Source organism: Mustela nigripes, chromosome 12 (genome assembly GCF_022355385.1).
Source record: "Mustela nigripes isolate SB6536 chromosome 12, MUSNIG.SB6536, whole genome shotgun sequence".
Lineage (NCBI taxonomy): Eukaryota > Metazoa > Chordata > Mammalia > Carnivora > Mustelidae > Mustela > Mustela nigripes.
The window spans coordinates 6,031,315-6,050,751 of record NC_081568.1 but is presented as its reverse complement, the minus strand read 5'-3'; positions in this window follow the sequence as shown (position 1 = coordinate 6,050,751).

The window sequence follows — 19,437 nt, the reverse complement described above, 5'->3', positions numbered from 1 at the left end:
TGGGTGCAAATTGGCAGGATTTTTGCAAAGTCTATTTCTGAACACAGGAAGTTCATGTCCACATATGATAATAATCTCAGAGACCCTAGAGGAACAAAAAAATCTCTATCCCACAACTGTGCATTCAATAAAAATTATGTTCTATGAAAATCAGCTACAGAAAAAGAAAAATTCCAAGGCAAAAGATGTAAACATCATGGACTCAGTAGACACATAAAAAGTTCAAATCCAGAAATGGATCTTTATTCCCGCAGAGTTTTGCAATGTGTATTCTGGATTTATTCTGTTATCATTAAAAACCTGAATAACAGTTAAGTTGCCAAGCTGCTGTTGATCTCATTATACTGGGTTTCTTTGCTATATTCATAGTTTTTCTTCACTGTGGATCGATTCAATTGTATTTATTCAAGTGAAAATTTGGATTCAGTTTAATGGAAGTGTATCTACAGGGAGATGAGCTCCTTAGGTGAAGTTGTAGCAATTCTGTATCAGAGCCAGAGCTGAAAAACCCTGACACATGATGCATGGATTAAAGGAGAAAAGTAACATACACACATCTTAGTTCAGCAGACACATCTGCTAGGGATCCATTCAATAATCATACAGACTCAGAATCCAATCCATTATGGTGTCACAGATCCACATGCATTCTTTGGGTTCCTAACTGCCAAGTGAACTGAAGGATGTTGGCATGAGAATTGATTGTATTTTCAAGATAGCTTTTGTGTTACACCCATCAGCAGGCACAGACCAGACTCTGCACTGTAGGTTTCACTCATAGAGTAACACCAACGTGTTCATTCTAGCAGGGATATTCTCACATCAGGCACAAACTTAATCAAACTCAAGGGAACGGAGAAACTATGGCTCCTCCTGATTCTTAGCCCCCAACTTGTTCTGGGAACCAGAACTTGCCCTACCTCTGACCTTTGTGAAGGAATTTTTATGGGCAGGATTTTCGAACGAGTTGGAAAAGATAAAAATCTATCCCTAGATGAGATGACCATATCCTACTTAAAATCCATATTATTTTTATTTGTATTCAGATAGGAGCCTCGTATGAATTTATAAATATTTTACTTTGTTTCTGTATGTATCAAGACAATGAAAAAAGCAAGCATTTTTTCCTCATTAAAGCTTCCACATCTAAATATTAACCATTGATAGTGACATAGACATTGAATGATAGCATCAGATAATAATGACTATTGCTACTAGAAAAAGTACTATGGTAGGTTCTGTCATTTTGCAGTTAGTGCTAAGGATGATATTTACATTTTTTAGGATGATATTTACATTTTAAAGAGTTGTCAAAATACATATACACATGCAACAGAGATCTATGTGGTCCACAAAACTGATAATATTTACTCTTACTCTATATAGAAAAAGTTCCCTGATTCCTGATGTAAAGGATTAGGGTTTCCTGCTTTGTTACTTGATCTGGCTCCCACCCCTTCCCACAGTGTGTGCTAGTTAACTTTTCATCTTTGTGATGATTCTTTTTTTATTTTATTTTATTTTATTTATTTATTTGACAGAGAGAGATCACAAGTAGGCAGAGAGGCAGGCAGAGAGAGAGGGGGAAGCAGGGTCCCTGTTGAACAGGGAGCCCGATGTGGGGCTCAATCCCAGGACCCTGAGATCATGACCTGAGCTGAAGGCAGAGGCTTAACCCACTGAGCCACCCAGGCACCCCAGCAGGCACTATTATTAATCATTTCTTCTGTATTCCATCTTCCTAATGAGTCCCTGCCTCTCCAAGGTCAAGGAAAATTCTGATTGCAAAGTAATTGATTTACAGCCATCCTTGACTTTTTTATAGTGTATGTTCTTCAGTGGATCGTGTCTATTGAGTAGCCCAGACAGCATTTCCTTCTCCCTCACACTTTTCTTCTGCCATCCATCTTCTTGCTAGTCCTGCCCCTTCAAGGTCCGGATCAGCAAGGGTCAGAAGCAAGAATTTATTTACATGGATTCCTGCCTTTTCCAGGGCAGGAGCATAGCAGTTCCATCACCTCCTATCCTTAGATGGAAATGCTGAAATTAGGATGAGAAACCTGGGGCAGAAATGATGGGAGCCAACTCTTCTGGTGAGGTGTGGGGATGTGGTAGAAGAACACAGGCCCTGGGTGGTCAGAGGGCAGTTTGGTCCGCACAACGTATTGAGAGCCTAACCTGAGCAGGCACTACTCTAGATTGTGGAAACAAGGCAGATGATGACAACTGAATAAGAAAGAAGGATATGTAGACTGATAGATAGATGATAGATAGATTAGATAGATAGGTAGATAGTTGATAGATAGATAGATAGATAGAAAGATAGTTTATAGACTAGATAGATAGAAAATAGTTGATAGGTAGATAGTTGATAGAGTTAATTCTCATTGTGCACTTACTTAATGTCTGTGGAATCTTGCACAAACTAAAATAACAATCTAAGCCTTGGTTTTTTTGTAAAGTTGTTACTTAAATGCTCATCTCGTAATCACATGTATATAAACTTATACACACACACGTGTCTGTGGGTATACACAAACATATATTTGTATATTCTATATATAAAATCTGTGAGTGTGTGTATATGCAGATATATATATATATATCCATACCTATCCAGGGAGAGAGAACATGAACTTGGATCATGATAGCTCCTGGATTACAGTGCAGGGGTACCTGTGCTTACCTGTTTTGTCATCTGATCCCAGCTTTCTTTATAGACCCCTGTTAACCTCCAGCATCATTTTTGGGCCAGGATGTGACCATTTGCCTTCCTAAGTGGCCCTAAATGATGTCTGAGCTTTCTAATAATATTCCCTGTTCCTGATAGACCACCATCCCAGGAAAACACCGATGGGGTACAGGTGGGCTGACCCAGGAGTGATTTTTGCGTCAGCACCTCCAGCCCTCCTGGAACCATGCGGGGAGCTGTCTTCAGATGGCAATTATTCTCGGCTGCAGCCATGGCCCCATTAAAGACAGAGCTCTAGAGATGAAAAGTCCCAGATCCCATTATCAGTCCCTACTTCAAACATGAACTCTGGGTCTCGAAGTCTCTTCATGTGGCTTCCGCAGCTTAATGACGCCATTAGCATCTCCTACCTGAAGGCAGCGCTAATTAAGGCACTAAGACGCAGGGCCATATTTCAGTTAATTGAGTTCATTTGCTAGTTTGCAAAGAAACACAATTAATAAAGTAAGCTGTGTGTGTCGCATTTTTTTGCAGATCGACTTTGAAGTGATAACTATTTGATCTGCTTTGAATAAAATGAGGAAAATAGTTCATGCTGAACTATTTGTAGGCGGAGGTAGTGAACATATGTTTCTAATTTGAGTTAAGAGAAAAGCAAAAATATACAAATTTAGCAAATCTTAGTTCTTGACAACCACTCACAGGATATTTCAGCTAAGAAGTGAGCATATGGTTCAGGGAATAAATGAACTAGCTAGTGTGGTGTGGAAATGATGTTTCTAGTCTCAGAGTTTCATGGCGGCTACAGCTCATTCTTTCTGAGATGGGGGTCAGGTCTTGAACATTTCCTGTGGATTTTCCCTTCAGTAAACTATGCTGCTTATGTATTCAGGTGAGTCATGCGGGGGTAGAATGGGCACCTCATTATCGTAAAGCCCACTTTGGGTGGGGTGAGTTTCACAAAGAGAAGATTAGGTCTCTTCAGAGCTCCTGCATCTGGAAGTGACCAGGTGGTTAGGTTTGCTTCAGGTAGTGTGAAGTGTGATGGCAGAGGGGTGTGGATTGTCTCTGCCCTTACAACACAACGTAGAAAAGGGATTTGGCCACTGCGATGCTTGGCTTTGAGGGGGAACAGGATATGCTACCTCAGAATGTGCCACTTTGGCATGTGGATTATTTCAAGCTGAAGACAATCAGGGTTCAGCAGACTCAGATAGAGGATTTCACCTTCCTTTTAACTGCCTAAAAGAATTTAGGTAAGGGGCCTGTGCCAGGAAGAGAGCTATTACCAGAAATAATGCTCATGAAAGAAACTGAAAAGGACACAAAAAGATGGAAGACCATTCCATGCTCTTGGATTGGAAGAATAAACATTGTTAAAATGTCTATTCTGCCTAGAGCAATCTGTACTTTTAATGCCATTCCAATCAAAATTTCACCAGTATTTTTCAAAGAGCTGGAGCAAATAATCCAAAAATTTGTATGGAACCAGAAATAACTCTCTATACCCAAAACACTTACCTGCACAGCATGGAAACATTTGTTACCAAGTGTCTGCTCTTCCAAGCCTCCCGTGAATTCTCTTCCTCCACTTTGAGACCCCTTGTCCCTAACTCAGGATGGAATGTAAGCTTTAATTATCTGAGGGCTGGGAGGTCTCGTATTTGAATGGGGATTCCAAACATATGAAATTTGTTTTCTTCCTGTTAATCTGTCTTATGTCAGTTTGACTAGGAGACCAACCAAAGAACCTAGAAGAGGAAAGGAGAAAGTTTCCACCCCTACAGCTTTTCAATCACAATCATTTTATTATAGTCAGACTATGGACAAATTATTTCATTTCTTGGTGCATCTGTTTGTTTTTAAATTCCTAAGCCTATTTACACAATACTTACTGCTTTGCAAGCATAAAGTTTACCCTTGCACTGTAATTTATAGAACTGATATTATTTTCAAGTTTTCTCTGATGATAAAAGATTTCAAGTTTTCTCAGACATGTTTCCAAATTCAAAGAAAAGCACCATGTTTGATGCCCAAGACTGTGTGTGATGGGGGACTAAGTCAGTGGACCGGAAGCCCCACCCCAAGCATTGTGATCCTGAACGCAACTTGTGAATCAGGAAAAAGCCCCTTAGTCTGGAGGCCTGGAGGCCTCCATCTCCCCATATTTGGAATGGAGGATCCTCAGGATTTATACCAGCTCACAAGTCCTGGAGATTGATGATAAGAGGGTAGACTGTCTGTAATTTATGGACACAATCTTATGGATTCTTCAGCAGGCTAAGGAAACTTGATTCAATGGGGAGGCCACATTCCTAGGGAGAGTACCCAAGCCATCTGACAACAGAGAACACAACCCTTGGGCTTCCTTGACTTTAAGGGTAGGATTTCCACTGCCTGCCATGTTAGCTGCCTAGGTTAACAAGTTTAGGCACAATATGGGTCCCCCAGCTCCTTGCCTTCTCCCAGCCCAGGGGACAACTTGTCATTTCTCTGAAGCAGATGTATTGGCAAAGCTGCAAAGTCAGTAATTGGACATCCTTGAATCCAACATGAGGAAGAATTTTCTCTGTCAGAGTTGCCCAGGATGAGCTGCCTCAGGAAGCCTCCCACTGTGGGTTCTAGCACAGGCCAGAAAAAGGGAAGGACCTTTCAGACACAAGGGGTACAGTCCCATGGTGCTCACCACGTGTTCCCTGGATCAGTGGTGTCGCTCTGAGATACTAAATGGGATCAACCTCACCCCACCCATTAGTGAATTATTCTGGATATTAGTTCTCAAGTTTTTATTAACTATGATTTACTTTTTTTATGATTTACTTTTAAACCACAGCTTCACTTTCCACTGTAACAAAAATAATGTCAATAGAATTTCTGAAAACAAATTACTCCTGAGATTTTAAAAGAACTAAAAATCTTAACAGTCTCAGGAGAGAGCCCCTACAGAGGTGGGGACAAGCCTACAGGCCGCACACTTAAGAATTATTTGATTATTGAATGAATATGAGTTGGAATTTTGAGGGAAATTTTCAGCTAATGAAGTCATTCTAATGTGAGACTGCTGGGCAAACAGAAGGCAATTCAGGTACAGAAAATTAATTTTTTTTTTTTTTTTAAATCTGAGAGCATGAGGAGAGGGTGACTTGTGGGAGATGGGGAGACAGAACGAGAGAGATTACCACTTGAGGGTGACCACTTGTGTGGTTACCAGTGATGTCTGGACCTTTCCCAGCCATGAAGGAGAGGCACCACATCCAGCATCAGAGCCAGTACACATCCCGCCTCTACCAGGCACTTCCATGTCCGCCTGCACAGTCAGCCTGAACTCCCAGACGGCATAGGTGCTGTTCAGTGCCAGGAGTGAGGCCTGTCTACAGGCCTGAGAGGAGACCACCATTCCCATCGAGGACTATGAACAATGGAAAATTAAATATCGGGTTTTTTTAAGATTTTATTTATTTATTTGAGAAAGACAACACGTGCACAAGCAGGGGGAGCTGCAGGCAGAGAGAGAGGGAGAAGCAGGCTTCCCACTGAGCAGGGAGCCTGATGCTAGAGTTCTGACAAAAAGCACAACACAAAGTTTGACCTTTGATATTTAGTAGTGCATCATTTGTATTACTTTTAATCCCACTCACTGGTGGAATTGGCAATAATTTCAGTTTTGCAATAGTACTCCAGGGTGTTCCTTCTGAGGAAATTCTGCATGAGCTCCATGAGTCTCTTGCCTCACTGGGTCCCCTTATTGTATTCTGCCCCATCTGCTGGAGGTTTCCACAAGCTCCCCTATGGGGTCCAGCTGGATTACTGGTCACTATAGGCTGAGAAATGATCTTCTCACTATAGGCTAAAATGATCTTCCATCCCATGAGCCCAGCTCTGCAGTCCATCCCCATGAAAGGGTTGGGGACAAGCTTGGGAAAACACTGAAGCAATCCTCAAGATTAACTTCTTGGATATCTCAGAAAGAAAGGAAAACTTCTTAGGAAACTGGCATGAAAAGGGAATTAGAAGCTTAATTATGTTTTTCATCTCATCCCCACTAAAACTGACTTATGTGATGTGTCACTTTGCTTTTGCACAAACATTAGTAGATCTTGCAAGGTTGGAATAAACGTGTTCTGAAACCCCCTGAGCCAGTGGACTTTTAACTCCCAGATCCTCTGAATGAGCCACTGCTGGAAGAAAACCAATGCTCTGAAAACACAAGTTTAGGATAACTCCTAAACTTTTGGGCTTTTCTCATGACCTGGTAAAACCAATCACTCCATCTTAGAGCTACAGTAAATGTCTCAAGACCATCACAGGAGCCTGACCCTGTGGCTACGGTAAAGCTAGTTCAGCCTCCCTGAGCTGGAAATCAAGTTTGTGTTTGTAAGAACTGATGGGAGATTCTAAAAGGCAACTAACTCCTCCCTCTCATTTTGTACTCCATATACATTCGGATTTTGCTATGAGTTTTATCTAAAGTATAAAAAGGACCAGGAATAGCTACTTTGCACACCTTTGTTTCAAAGGTACGTCAGACTGAAAAATCATCTCTGATTAAAATAATGAGTGTGGGATTGAGGTACAGCATTTGAGATAAATAAAGCAATGTGATCGATCGATCTTCAGGAGAACAAAAATTAAAATGTTTTCTGCGAGGATGTGTCACCAGTTTAGCTCTTTTGTAAGATTTTTAATGACACTAATACACTATGTGGTCCGTTTGATTTTAGAGGTACTGCTTTCTCTACATTATTAAATTGCATTTATGTCAAGATGTTTCACTTGTCGTTTTAGGGTGAGGCTCTTAATAGTCTCTGAAAATTCAGAAACAGAAATGAGCTTTTGCTTAATATGTCTGAGTCTGTGGTTATGTAACTGATTGTTGTTCATCCTAGGCAGCCTTGTGATTGAGGAATAATGATTATATGCCAATAGTAGAGACTGATCGATGCATTCAATCAATCACGAGTCTGGCTGCTCTGTGGTAGGCTCCTGGCTCAGTGCTGGGGGGGAAATGTTTACCTCAAGACAGAGTCTTCACTCTGAGTTCTTCCTCTAGTAGCAAAGGACTTCAAAAGAAAGTTAATTGGGCGTTGTAAGTGCAGTGATGGCTCAGTGTGTGTAAAATACACAAGGAACAGAGCAGCTGACTCCATCCCCAGGGCCAAGAGAGGCAGAGAAAATGGAAGTATTTTGAAAACATGACTATATTTCATCAGTGAGAAATGACCAGAAATTTTAAACTTTATCTGGTAGAAACTGAGATACCTCAGATGGGTTTTAGCCAAGAAGCAACCACATAAATATTGAAAATTTTATTATCAAATATTCCTACGAGGCTTGTTCTGATTTCATATTAGGAAGAATTTCAAAAGAATATTCTCTGTGTTTTTCTACAATGGTGTCATATTTCTGCCATTTGTGTTCACAACTTTAATCCATCTGGAGACATTTTTAAACTTAATCTGAGTAGTGATATAATTTTATTTCCTGTATAAGGTGAGACAGATCTTCCATTATGTGTTTGTGATATGGTCCATTTTTCTATTCCTTTATGGCAGGATCTCTCAAGCTCAGTACGACTGACATTTCTGGGCTGGGTAGTTCTTTGTTGTGGGGACTGCACTGTATGTTGTAGAGTATATAGCAACATGCCTAGTCTCTACACTCTATATGCCAGTAGCTCACCCCCCTCCCCAGGTGTGACACCAAAAATGTCCTCAAATTCCCAAATGTTCCCTGAAGGACAAAATCACCTCTAGTTCAGAACTACTGCCTTAAAACTATCACTCTGACCCCATTGATATAACTACAGAATAGTCCTTTCTACAAGCTTGGATGAGTCTTATTTCTTTATTTTCACATATATTTTTGAAAGATGTTGTCCAGTATCTCCCTAATATCACCCGCTATTAATTGATTATGTTAAAGTTTTTGTTAATTTGGGGGCTATGGATATATTTAAAATGTTATGTTTCTCCCTTTATTCAGTCTTTTGTGTAATTTAATTGACTTTTATCATTTATACATAAATAGTTCTATCCCTAATTAATCTAGGTAGGTTATAGATTAATATTAATGCAAATAGTATCTGAGTTTCTGTTACATTTTCCATTACTTTTTGTGGAAATGTTTGTGTTGATCTTCTCAGTCACTTTGTGCTCACTTTGAGACCAAACACTGCTGCTTTCCTCAGTAAGTACGAATAAATCCACATACACTCTACAAATTAGTTTAAATTTTGTTGGACATATTTATACTTCAGACTTACACGCAGACACACAGAAAACAAACAACATTAATTTGATTTCTATAAAAGTGATTGCTTGATTTCCTATCACTGTGGGGAACAACTATAAATTAAGGACTTGAAGAATTTCATAGGTGTGTTTTGTTTTGTTTTGTTTTGTTTTGTTTTGTTTTGTTTTACTTCCCCCTAATTTAAAATAAACTTGCACAAAACTTTCTATTTCAAAACATTATTACAAGTACAATGTTGCAAGAGTCACATGCAAAATTTATTCTAAAGCTAGAGTAGTTAAGACCGGGCATTGTATAAGATATACAAGACATGTCAGTGGAGTGCAGTAGAGACAAGACATAGACCCACACGCATACAGTCAACTGGTTTTTGAGAAGATGCATAAACAAATCAATTGAGAAAAAAAATAGTCTTTTCACAAATGGTACAGGGAAAACTGGATGTTCATATGCCAAGAAGAAGAAGAAGAATCATCTTGACAAAGATCTTGACGAAGATAACTTTCACAGAAATTAACTCAAAATGAACATAGATCCAAATGTAAAACACAACTTCTAGAAGGAAACGTAGGAGAAAAATCTCCATGATGCTGGATTACTTGAGCAATTCTTAAGTACAAGGCCAAAGCAAAATTAATGAAACAATAACAACAACAGAATAGTAAGCCAGACTTCATTAAAATTAAAAACTTCTACCTGCAAAGACACTGATAAGAAAATGAAAAGACAAGCCCAAGACTGAGATAAAAGATTTGCAAAACACATATTCTGATAATGATCAATATACAAAATATACCAAGAACACTTAAGACTCAAAAATAAGAAAACAAACAACCCAATTTAAAAATGAGCAAAAGATCTGAACATACATCTCAACAATGAAGATATACAGATGGCAAGTAAGCACATGAAAATATGCTCAGTATCATTTCTCAACAGTAAAATGAAAATTAAAATAATAAGGTGCTATTGCACACTTATTAGAGTGGCTAAAATCCAAAACAAATGACAATGAATATTGCTAACATTGATGTACCTTGTGGTAAAGCAAAAAGATATTGCCATTTGGGGAGACTTTAGTTGTTTCTGACAAAGTTAAACAGAGTCTTACCATACAGCCCAGCCATTGGTTTAAATTGAAAACTTATATGTACACACAAAGTCTGTGCATGAATGCTAACAGCAAGTGTTATAATCACCAAAAACTGGAAGCGATCAAGACCCTTTAACAGATAAATGAATAAACAAACAATGAAGTAATTATACAATAAAATACTCTCCACGAATAAATGCATATGGGCTATCAAGCCATGTAAAAAACATGGCTCTACCTTAAGTGCATATTGCTAAATGAAAGAAACCAGTCTGAAATGCTATCTATGTACTAATGACGTTCTGGAAATGCAAACAAATAAAGATAGCAAGCAGGTCAGTTGCTGTCAAAAGCTTGGTGTCAAGGATTGAATATGTGAAGTGCCGGTGATTTTAGGACAATAAGCTATTTTGTATGATATGGTAATGGTAGGCAAATGACAAAATGTATTTGTCAAAACCCATAGAACTTTACCACCCAAAGAAGCTTAATATCTGCAAATTTGTGGAAATCATTTAGAAGGACAGAGAATGCCAGGTTAGAATGCACAGTGTGGCAGAAGAATCTAAATATATAACCCGCACAAAATAGCCTCCCGACAAAGAGTGTGAGGGAAAAGTGCCAACCCAGATAACGTAGAAAATTAATGAACTGTTCAAGACGAAAGGCAGAAGGACCTGTACGTAAACACTGTACTCTACTTGATAAAGTTACTTCCCGTGAAGGTTCAGATGAACAATTGTAAAACCACCCTAGGGGGCACCTAACTGACTCAGATGGTACAGTCTTGATCTTGGGGTTATAAGTTCGAGCCCCACATTGGGTGTAGAGATTACTTAAAAACAAAGTCTTTAAAAATGAATAAATAAATAAATAAATAAGCAAACAAACAAATATTTAAAAATAAATAAATAAGGACCTTCCAAGGACCTGTTGTTTTGAGAAACTCAGTGAATGGATGACAGGCGTTAGAAACCAGGTTTCTCACTATTGATGGGGGAGGTTGCAGCTGAGGAAGGGGAAGAGGTTAGAATAATCCTCGTGGCAACTGACTGGAGTTGGACATCAGTAGGAACTCATGAGTAACTCAACATCGATATAGATTGATACACATAGAAACGTTTATAGATATGTATCTACACGTGCATCAGTATATACACATATAATTCCTTGCTTCTGCATCTAAGGAAGTCTAGAAGCAACAACATCCCAGAGCAATAAGTACACTGGTATGCAGATATTGCCTTCTAATACCCTTCTCCAACAAAAGGAACCAGACTCTTTTTTCTTTAAGATTTATTTGTTTATTTATTTGAGAGAGAGAAAGAGAGAGAACACAAGCAGAGAGCAGAGGCAGAGGCAGAGGGAGAAGCAGGCTCCCCGTGGAGCAAGGAGCCTAATGCAGGACTCAATCCCAGGACCCTGGGATCATGACCTGCACCAAAGGCAGATGCTTAACCAAATGAGCCACCCGGACATCCCAGAGGGCATGGCTGATCTGGGGAACAGGGCAGGAAATACACAAGAAGAATCTGGAGCATCTTGCAGTGCCAGAAAGCAAGACAGACAGTGCTCCAAAAACCCACAATGATGAGGTTATATCAAAAGGACAGAAGCCAAATGAAAGCTCCCAGTGACCAAAACTGGAACAATTTCAGCAACAAAATGAATAAGTAATATTTGATTTAACTAAAACTATAAAAGAAATATCCATGAGTCCATGCTGAAATAAATATGTAATTGAATCAATAAATTGGTGTGTGTGTGGGGGGGGGGAATTTACAACTCTTCCATGTAGAGTAACTCTAAATAATTTGTGTAGATACTTCTCTCTCAAGGAGTGAAGAATCACTGCCCACTTCATAAATGCAGGCTGCACGTGATGACTTCCAAAGAGTACCAAATGGAAAAGGGAGGAGATAGGGTAGCTTTACAGTGGAGACTCTAACAAAACTACCTCAGCCAGTTGATAAAGTTAACACTAAACATGGTAACTCGTGTTTCTAGTAGGTGTCAGTCATGGTGATGTGATGAGAATGGCACTTTACACTGAGGTCTTCCCCCCAAACACCCAGAGCCCCTGTCTGATGAGGAAAACATCAGACAACTCTTAACTGAGGAATGGTCTACCAAACACCTGCCCAGTACTCCTCAAATTCAAGGTCATCCAAACAAGGAAATTCTAAAACACTATCTCAACCAAGAGAAGCCTAAGAATACATGACCATTAAATGTCATGCTGTCTCTGGGATGGAATCTTGGTACAGAAGATGACATGAAGTAAAAACTAAGGAAATCTGAATACAGTGCAGACTTTAATTAATAGTTTATTAATTATAAGTATTATTTATAACTTATTTAATTACAGTATAATTTACTTATGTTTAATTATAAGATTAATATATTATTAGTAATTGATATTTTAATTATTTAATGTCTTATCTTATTGATATTTAATAATATTTATTAATACTGATATTTTATTTTATAATTTTGACAAATAGTAGATGTAAGATGTTGAGAATAGGGAAACTGTGAGGTAAAGTGTGCATGGGTAATACCTTTGCAACTTTTTATCAACATAAACTATTCTAATATAAAAAAGTTTTTAAAAAACAGTATTGCAGGTGTCCAGTAGACATGAATGAAAAATAAATTCGTTCCAGAAGATTTAAAATAGTATATGTGGCTTTCATCATATTTGCACTATACAGTGTTGTTCTAAAGCATACCTTCATCCACATGCATTACAGCTCTAATAACAATGTTCAGGTTTTCACTTGCTTTCTAGCTGTGCCATGTATGTCTTCCCTGTTGGAGTTGAGAGATCACTTGCAGGAAATGGAGGAAGACTCTAGGATGCCTCTTAGACATCTACACTCTGTACTCCCAGCACACATCTGGAGACTGTCCCTACCTTCCAAGGACCTGTTGTCTTCACTGGAGATTCTATTACAATGATGATTCTGATCCAAAGGCTCAACAGTGAGCACTGAGTTTTGTATGTAAGTGATGAGTCACTAAATCCTACTCCTAAAAGTAATATTATAGTATATGTTAACTAACTAGAATTTAATAAAAACCTGAAACATTAAAAAAGAATAAAGGCTTCTTACAGCCTAAAAATCTGAGAAACTCTCATTAAAATCTAAGAGATACAATAATGTCAGAAGCCAAACAAAGCACCCACACATTTTCACCTATTTAGATCTCTCAGGTAGCAATTTATAGGTTCCAATGTTGGTTTAAACAATTACATGTCAAAATAAATATCCAAGAGTTTCTAATAATGTCTTTTCATCTGAGAGGTGTTTCATTACATTTGAAGGTAGGAATATATTTCCCTTTTGGAACCCATATTCAGCAAGGATTTAGTTTTATGTTTGGTCATTTATAGATCTTAGGCATAATTTATGAAGGAAAGTAAGACAAAGAAATGATAGGAAAATATAAACTATTCCCTTGGGACAGTGAAACAAAACTAAACAATACAGCCATAGGAAAATATGCCATATGTCTTCCCACAATGTTCAGTCTTTGGACTATTTCTGCTACATTCACACAGTTAGTAAATGATGAATCTTTTGGCTTATTAATATAGTTCCCAGTTGCCCCACATGGAAATTAAATCTTAAGGATTTCAAAGAGAAGAATGTTGAATAAAAAGGGAAAGTACTTCATCTTCCTCAGAAAAAGCTGTCACGCCATTCTCTGCATGAGCAAAAACACTTATTTTTAGTGCAGATTTGAGTTTGGTGGTCACTAGATGTAACTTTTAAAACTCTGAGGCTTTTTATTTTTATTGCTTATCAGAAACTTTTTTTTTTCAAGACCATGTTGAAAAAAGACAATTTCAGCATCTAACTGGTCTTAAAAATCATAGACTTTCAAAAGGTAAGAGTTTTAAGTTCTTGTTTTTTTTTTTTAATCATGTGTATTTGAGATTCTAAGGGAATAATAGAAGTTATCCAATTGGTAGCAATTTTTTCAAGTGTTTATTGGATACCAGGGATATGTTAGTGAACAAGACCTCCTGCTTCCTGGGAGACAGACAATTAAACACATAATCACCATAGTGTTCAATCATGTTATAATGGAGGAAGCACAGGTAATTGAGGAACACAAGCAGGGCTGACTCCCCCGGTCTGGGGCCAGAAGAGGGATTCCATATAAAGGAATATTTAAGCTGAGACCCGAACCCCGGATGAAGGATGAGGGCGGGAAGATTGTTCCAGGTGGAGTATGGGGCAAAGCCAAAGGCCAACATGACTCCTTTGGGACCAATGAAGTTGGCCACCAAGCCTGGACCCTGGAGAAAGAGTGGTGGCAGAGAGGGAAGAGGGGCTGAATCCAGAGGACTTGAGAGCCAGGTTGTTTGTTTTGTTATCTACAGGGCCATGGGAGGCCATTAAAGAGTTTAAGTCCCATAATTTATAAATGTTCCTCTAGCTACAGTGACTAGAGAGGTAGCATGGAAGCAGAAGACATGCCAGAGAACAAGATCCATAGTCCAGGATAAAAATACAGACTCTACCTAGAATTGGAAGGGGAAAATGGAGAGGTGCAACAGATATTTCAGAAGCAGAGCTAAACACATTTGGTGATTGTCTGAGTGTTGGTAATGAGGGAGCAGTAGGGCAGCATACCTCCTATAGCTGTGCAGGTTGTGCACTGAGCAATGGCAGGATGCCATTGCCATCACATTTACATGAAAGTCCCTTGAAGAAATTGAGCACTATGGTCAAAAGTGAGAGCTCAATGATGAAAGAGCATGTATGCTTCTATCCTGGATGAATGGGTGATTGTTAGTGGAAGGTAGAAAGAGAATCAAGATCCATGATGGAGTGGCTTGGATTTTGCAGCGGTAATGAGGGGATATAAGGATTTGAGTACCAAACAGCTTGAGTTTGAATGGAGATGTGCAAAAGGAAAGTGAATATGTGTCTTCCAATCAAGAAACCTTGGCTTTCCTGGAGTAATTGAAGCTAGGGTGCTGCCCAAAGTTAGACAAAGAAAGCCTGTAGGGACAGAAGAATATATAATATTAATATATAATTATATTAATATGTAATATTAATATTAATATCAAGACCTTTGTAATGACAACATCTGTTGAGGGGGATATGGGAAGAATCCTATGAAAAGACAGGGAATGGAGTGTAAAACCAGGAAAGCGTGGTGGCACAGGATCCGCAGAAGAGAATGAAAGGGCCAAGTTGCTGAGGTTGCAAAAGGGAAAGTGCCCATAGGGTTTAAGAATATGGGGGCCATACGTGGGCTTGATTAGAACAGTCCACTGGGAGGAGGGGCAGGAGCCAGAATGCAATGAATTGAGGAGGGAGGAAGAAAGTGCATGATGGAAGCAGAAGGTAGAGACAGTTCACGCTGCTTAGTTGTGCGCATTAGCACAAGCTGGCCAAGGAGGAATTAAGGTCAGGAAAGGTACTGAAGATGCAAAAGAGAATGGTGCCTTACTATTGCTGACGTGGTTTAGGGGGACGAGCCACACAGACCAGGCAACTGGCTTCCTGCAGGAGGCAGCACAGCCCTTACACTGTAACAGCGGGCTATGTTCTCCCACAAATTTGCAATATTTTTTCACTTGAGTTTGCTCAGAATTCAAAAAGGATGTAAGCTGATAAAGCCCAATGTTCAGAGAAGTTTTTTAGATCCATCCTGAAAATTCACATGTTCCCTAACACAACGATTGTTTCATCAATTTTTGGAGACGTTCCTTTTCCCTTTTCAATTTACCTGTTCGGTGGCTTATCAAACTTTCATGCTAATAGCTCAGGAAATTCAAAGAGCGACAGAGATGTAGAAGAAAAAGAACATCAATCTTCACCTGACTAATCTATGCGAATCTGTGATGCTGAAGTTGGACACAATGGCTGGATTCTTGAAAGAAAGCCCTCTGCTAAATATCTGCATCCCGGCTGCCTGTAGGACTGCTGTAAATGTTGTGGGTGCACAGGGAATTGTGATTCAAGCTGGTTCTGGTTTGCTTCAAATCTGATGTCTGGCACAACCACCACTCCCCCAGCTATGTAGATAGAGTTCCACTCTACTTCTCGGGAAGGTTACCAGTGTCTTGGTATATTGCCCCATCCCTGGGGTGAGTTTGAGCAAAAGCTCGGATTTTATTCCTGATGGTCCATAAACTGACCTCACACTGGCTTCTGTTGAGAAGGAGCTCTTCAGATGCCATGAAATCCAAGTCGTGCATCCCTTTGTCCCGGAGATGACACAATCCTCGGCTAAGCTGGGGAGGGAGAACAGAAGACCTGCTTTTGTTGAAAGTAGTCCCCTCTGTGTTGTCGTTTCCTAACTCAGTCCCTGGTCCCAGGTCCCCAGTATCCATCACCTTATCACACCTTCCATCTCACACCTCCCAGTCTCCAGTTTGTTAAGTAGTTTTCTGCTCTTGTCTGGTGTTTTCTCCCATAATTTGGGTCTATTCCAGCAGTTTTCCACATCTCTCAGGCTGTAAGATATTGAAAATCAGTATCAGAAAAGATTCTCTTTAACTTCATTTTCTGTTGTCATGTCTCTCACATAGATAGCAAGTTTATGAGGGCAAGGAAGAAAGGGACTATGGAGAACGAATAAAGCACAATAAAGCAACATGTCCCATTCCAGTAGCAAGCTCTTAGAATGTTCAGACTGGCAGGGAGGGTGTGAGCTTGGAGACCATGTTCCTCTCTGTTTTCAAGCAAGTCCAGTCATGAAGATCCTCTAAACTAAGTTTCCATGAAAGGAAGGAGGGTTCTGCTCTCTGCACAGGATGTGTCAAAACATGCACACTTGGGCTGGGGCAATGGCTGGCAGGACAGAGTCCTTACAGCCCTGATCATGACCTTTCTGAGGGGCACTGATGCCTGCGGCTCCCCAGGGAGAAAAGGGTGAACCTCACAAGGCTGTGGACTTTGGCCTCTGACTCTCATCTTACAAAGGATTTGGGGGAACCCATTGCCTCCAGGGACTGCCATTAGCATGTGGAGGGCAGGGAATGCTAGGAAACACCAACTTTGTTTCCACAGAGCTTCAGGGCCACAAGGAATTGTCAGTGGTAAATGAATAAACAGACAATTTTAAACAAAATGAAATATGACTTGTTACAACTTGTTTTTGAAGCGAAAATTTGTTGTTCTACTATAATTAGAATATTCTAAACTATGGATACAATATGGGACCTAAAAAGAAACATAGAGGTTTAATTCTTGCTTGCTGAACAGTCTAAAGTTGTTCCAACCACTCGGCCATTCGGTGTGGTTTCTGAGGGTCTGTGAGCTCGACACACCAGTCGTCCGGAAGGAGGATACGTAACTAGGGAACGGAGTCCTGTTCTGTGCTCAAGAAGGGAGAGTGGATTTGAACAGTGTATTCAGTAGCATTTAGGATACTTACCTTTGGAAACTACTCTTCCATCATTTCTCATCCCTCTCTGGGCTTTCCCATCTTAAGGACCAATTCTTCTACTCTGGTCTTGAAGGGGTTTTGAACTTTTGATTCCTGAATGATACTTTGCCTCATAAGAAAACAAAGTAAGAGCTAAGGGAGCTATAGTGGGCAACACCAATATACTCCATCAAGGGGCACCTTCGTTTTTCCACTAAATTCTAGGTATTCAAAATTTTTGCTTATTTAACCAAAACAGTATACCCTAGCCAAAAACAATTAATTAAAATTCAACTCCCCTGTTCTCTATTTTCTAGTCTTAACACTACAATCCCCAAATGCCATAAATGTGAATACAAAAGTCTTATCATTAAAAAAAATGTCTCATAATACTCTACGTAAAAACCATTCATTAGGGGCACGTCAGTGGCTCCACTGGTTAAGTATCTGACTCTTGATCTGAGCTCAAACCATGATCTCAGGGCCATGGGCTCAAGACCTGCACTGGGCTCTGTGCTCAGCATGGAGTCTGCTTGAGGTTTTTCCTCTCTCCCTCTCCCTCTGCACTGGCCTTGCTCATGCTCTCTAAAAAACAAAGAAATCAAAAACAAACAATCAAATGAAACAACAAAAACCTTCGTTAAAAGAGTCCCAAGGTTCTCTTTACTCCTCCAGGAACTCATCAAACAAGTGCAATTTTTAGTATAATGATTATTTGGCAGGAAAAAAAAAAATACAAACCTTAAAAGCATTAAACTACTATTAATAACCACTTCTAACTCTCCCTGCTAAAATAATTTCTTATCCCTCGCATCAAATCAGTCAATACTCTGTGTAAAATCCTTATAATGTTAATGTTCTGAGACAGATACAAACTCTCCATGATTATATTCAACATAGAGTTTTGTGTCTTAATCTGGAAAAATACTGCTCTCTCTCTCTCTCTTTTTATATTTTTTAACTTGGATGGAGTCTCAGTAAAAGCAGGATGCCATCCTAATTAAGGGTAAGTGTATGTGTAAATGGGCCTGTGCAGTTTCCTCTCAGGCTTAGGTACTTGGACTTGTTGAGCCTGGACTTTAGACTGAGTGGGTATGATAGAAATCCAGAGACAAAGCAGTCCATCTTTAGAGCTTCCCCTCCCTTCACTGCATTTAAAAATGACAAATTGGGGTGGGGGTGGGAGGTGGGGGCCGGTGGCTGACTTGGTTAAGCGTGCGACTCTTAGTTTCAGGTCAGGTCATGATTTCAGGGTGGTGGGATCAAGCCCTACATCTGGCTCTATGCTCAGTGGGCGTAAGCTTGCGATTCTCTCTCTCCCTCTGCCCCTCCTCTAGCTCATGCTCAGTCTCTCTTTCTAAAATAAATACTCAAATTTTTTTAAAAAACTAACAGATTAGAATTTAACTCTTTCTTTATGGAGATGTGAGAAATCCCTACTGATGAGGTCAAGAAGTATATTCAATATGGTTTTGCTGGGCAGTAAAAGATAAGCAGTGAAATGCACAGGTATTGTTGTTGGGTAAAGGGGGATTTTTGTGAAATGTGAAAGGCACTGGAAACACATAAAACTACTTTACCTTGAAAAATAAAATCTCCAGAGCATGGTCATTTCACTGAAACTTTACAACCAGTATCTACAGATGTTGGTGTTATTGTAGCAAAAACTTTTTTCCTTATGATACCAGTGGAAAGGACAGATATGGGTATTACTTAAAAATCAAACAAATGTTTTCATTGGAAATAAAAAGTTTAGTATTTAAGAGCATTATAAAAAAATAGCGAGTGCAAACATTGCGTGTTTATCTTCTCAATAAATAAGTCAGGAGACAATAGCTTCCAGGGAAAGATAGTTTAAGAAGGTTTACTGGCTGCTTTATGGAAGCAATGCTTGCAAAACTTTTTAAAATAATTATTTTAAATAACCAGTAGTTATTTTAAATAACCAAGTCATCATTTTTGTTATCATGCTACAATCAGTTTTTATAGTGGAATCCAAGAA